The sequence below is a fragment of the Malus sylvestris genome, chromosome 11 (assembly GCF_916048215.2).
Source record: "Malus sylvestris chromosome 11, drMalSylv7.2, whole genome shotgun sequence".
Classification (NCBI taxonomy): domain Eukaryota; kingdom Viridiplantae; phylum Streptophyta; class Magnoliopsida; order Rosales; family Rosaceae; genus Malus; species Malus sylvestris.
In genome coordinates, this window is record NC_062270.1 from 34664532 (window position 1) to 34668801 (window position 4270).

A 4270-nucleotide genomic window follows, 5' to 3' on the forward strand; every position below is an offset into this window, starting at 1 on the left:
GATTGTATTTAGTCATTTCGATTGGAAATGACCTAAGAGTACTTATTTATGCCCTTGAGATCCTATGTTCTATTTCTCCTCCCCGGTATAATTTTTATATAATAAAATTAAAAATCTAATTTTTCATATGTGTTTAATGAGAACAAAATTGTGACAGTAATGACTAATGACAAAACTTTTGAGGAACATTTCAGTCAAAGCAAATGGGTTCCAAACTTCAACACATTTCATCCATTTTCATTACCTTATTGCCAGCTTTGAAGGGTATACCATGCATATTCGAAAACCTAATTTCTTCATATGGATATTGACAATCAAACAGCAACAAAGAAGAAGAGTGCGAACGAGAATATCAATTACTCGGTGAGAGGATGTTACTAAGAAGAAGACTTTTTTAAAAACCCTAAACTTTGAAGAAATTCTGAATTCAAATATTATAAACGATAGTGACAATACACAACGCTCAACTTAAAAAATAAGTGGGCACTCAACTCAATTACTCAATCCACTAGCCAAAGGACAGGCAAAAATAAATATTAACAAAAAAGTAGTGCTATTCATACTTTTTTTTTTAATCCTTCGCACTATTAATTTTTGTCCTTAAATCATTTTCATTTCATTCAATTCAAAAGCAAAATATCAAAATGTGTATGAAAAATAAAAACTGGTGTACGGATAGCATCACCTCTTAATAAAAGAAGATATGCATGCAGATTGAAAGTGCGTTAACCTTTTCCATCCCACTACTTGAAAGGCAAATCCCATCAATAAGCTATCATGATGTTTTCTATCGTGGGAAAATGTCATCAATTTAAGGATGAATCCTTGATTTGTGTAAGCCTTTACTTGTGAGTTGCGAGGCTTAATCATCAAGACTTACCAAAAGTTATGAACACATCAACACAAGGAGAAAAGAAATTTGTGAACTGCCAAAATAACATAATAAAATTTTCACCCATGTCAACTTACAACTTTACTAGCTATAGCTTTTACCAACCGTGCCCCAAAAATATTGAAAAAATCTTTGACTTTCATCGACATGTTCGGATAAAGAACGGAGTGGTGATATGAAATTAAATATGGTTGAACGTTAAAAGTCAAATTTTAGTGGTTGAAAGATTTTTTGTCAATTTTTTGACAGAGTTTTTTTTTTTCTTCTTTAAATCAGCAGTCAAATTTGGGTTCATTTGGAAGTATTTTAAAAATGACTGAAAATTATTTTGGAAAAAAATATTTTTGGGTCTTAAAAGCACCTGAAGTGCTTTCTTTCTAGAAGAAGCGCCGATTATGCACTTCTTCCAAAAAGTACTTCAAGTGTTTTTTTTCAGAACTCACTTATTTTTTTTACTAAGAATTGGTTCTAAAAATATTTTCACAAAAAACACTTTCATTTATTTTAAAATTACTTTCAAACAAGCATTTCTAAACGAGCCATTCATTAGGCCATCTCCTACCGAGGGCCAGACCAAAGGGCTCGTAGGCCCCACTAGACAAAAAAGAGCCAACCAGCTGGCCCAAACCAGCAAGCCAACCCCGGGCCAAGCCACAGGCTGACATCATGATGACGTCATATTTATTTTACGGTTTTTTTTTTTACAGTTTTTTTTTTGGGCCAAAATTTTCTAAAAAATATTTAATTATGGTTTTAGATTTTTTGGGCCGAGAAAGGTGATTTGGTCCAAGTTTGGGTGTTCATTTTATAAGCATGTTTCCTTGCTCATTCATCTCCCACGCCCGATGTGGGACAATTATAATGGGTGTAGTTGTAGTTCCCTTCATAAGCATGTTCCTTTCATAATTTATTTTAAATATTTAATTATATTACATTTAATTTCTTGTAGTTGTAGTTGTAGTTTCTAAATTTAAATAATAAATTATGTTTGGCCTGATGACCCTTTGGCCTAATGACCCTTTGGCCTGATGACCTTTTGGCCCTTGGTTGAAGACGGTTTTTTGTGACATGGCTAAAATGAGCTCCATAACCCTTTGGCCATCGGTTGGAGATGGTAAGAAATATGGTCCTGCACTATTCATTAAATTATTAATTTCTTTGAGGCCAGAGAGCTAAAACGAACCATCTAACCAGCTTTCGGTTGGAGATGACCTTAGTGGTTAGATATTCTTTGTAGTATCTTGTATGATATTTTACATTTCTTTAGTTATATGTTATATATTGCAATCAAAACTTTAACTACTTTAAATATGACCCTACGTCTGTATTAGGTAAAATTTGAATTGCATACTTCAACCCCATGATTGTTTTACAAGAAGAAAACATGTTTTGACATAAGTTGTTATTACCCACCTAACAAAGAAAACAAAGCATGAAGGTGTCATATATAATTGTATTGGTTTTAGTTTTTGGATCAAGTTCTTTTCAACTAAACGCACACCTTTTGATGTATTTGTTGAATTACTCGTGACATGATGTGATTGATAGTACACCTACCTCGCTTACTAATTCATGATAGGATCACAAAACGAAAATTTATTTATCAAATCACACAATTTATATTTTCTTGTTCATTTGAGATTGAGTAATAATCCTTTTGTTTTTAGTTTAAACAAAGAAATTGTTGAATATTATATGAACTTATATATTTCTTTAATTTGTTATATGAATTCAAATTCAAAACAATTTGTTATACTAACTTTTCCAAATTATTAAATTATCATCTTATCTTAACTCTGTTAAATTTTCTATTCAAAATAAGTCATGTGTCTTGCATATAACTTGTATTCAGGGTTATTTCGAACATTTCAACATAAAGAATATCATTCAACTTTACCATAAATTGGAGGGTCACCAGTGACAATATTTTGAGTCATCTTCACTTCAAAACATAGATAAATGAGTACATGTCGTTCCCCTTTTTCAAACGGATAACTCTTAGATCATCGTATACAAGATCAACCATTCTTTTGTATTTTTTTAGAAGCCCTATAATTATTTGTCGAAGAAAACTTATTAGAAGGGAAGTGAGTGTTGAAATGATCAAAATAATCCTGAACACAAGTCTTGTGCAACTTATTTTGGATGGAAAACTTAAAAAAGTTAGGGTGAGATAACAAATTATTGATTTCGAAAAGTTGGTATGACAAATCACTTAAAATTTTAGTTTATATAACGAATTAAAATAGGTATATAACCTCATATGACATTTTTTCAAATTTTTTATACAAGGGTGGAGGAAAGATAGTGTGAGAGATGTAGAAGGAGAAAGTCACAATAAGGATTGTGGATGAATGATAGTTTTTATTTATTTTCCTCCGTCATACTATCTTTCTTTATCCCTCTTACTGTTTTCATAAATCAATTATTAGAATTCAGGTACTAAATTTTCTTCTGAACGTAACATTTTGTTGATGTATATGCTCTCGAATTTGCTCATATGTAGTGCATGAATGTATTGACATGAATCGAAAATTTAAACTCCTCAAAGCTAAATAAAAAATCAGATGGCAAAACCAAACAAAACCCAAACAAAGAATTTGGGTTTTAATTTCTTTAAAAATAAATTTGTAAAAATGGTAAGTAGAAAAATAAAACATGTGTTGGGTAATTTCACGTGGAAGGTTGAGTAGTTGACCCGAAAATCCGGTGGCCCAGGCAAAAACTTGACATATTTCCGGATCACGGCTAATCCGTTAAACCTAAACCCGTGACGTCCGCCTAGCGCCGCTCCATCCACCGCCTCCCATCAAATCTCCTCCGATCTAATCACTTTGACTGTCCACTCTCACCGCTCTCATCCACCACCCTCAACTACAACGCGTGTTTACCACGCAGCACAATCCTCCCACACCTTGTCACAGACAAAACTAACGAAAGTGCTTCCAACGCAAGTCAAGCGAGCGTGAAACTGAGAGTAGGGATCCTCGTTAGACCGCACCCAAACATTGCCCAACCTCACCAAACCGGGCCCCACCACGAAACAAAGAGGGAAAGAAAGAGACAGATGTTGGTATCGGGGTATTGACAAAGAGTGTGACTTCAGCAAACTCCGAAAACATCCAAGAAAAATTTGGCCATGAGAACAAAAAAAAGTCAGCTCTTTGAGAAATGAGTCCCCCGTTTCAAATCTAAAATATGCGATTTTTTATGATATTTTGACACAGTCACGTAGCGTTACTTATTTTCAATACAAAAGTTTTAGAAGAAATTATCTATGTTGTACATGTTTATTATGATATACGAAATAATATAGTAGAGACAATACTTAGATATCACTAGTGAATATTCTATGTACTCATTTTCTGATTTGGCTCA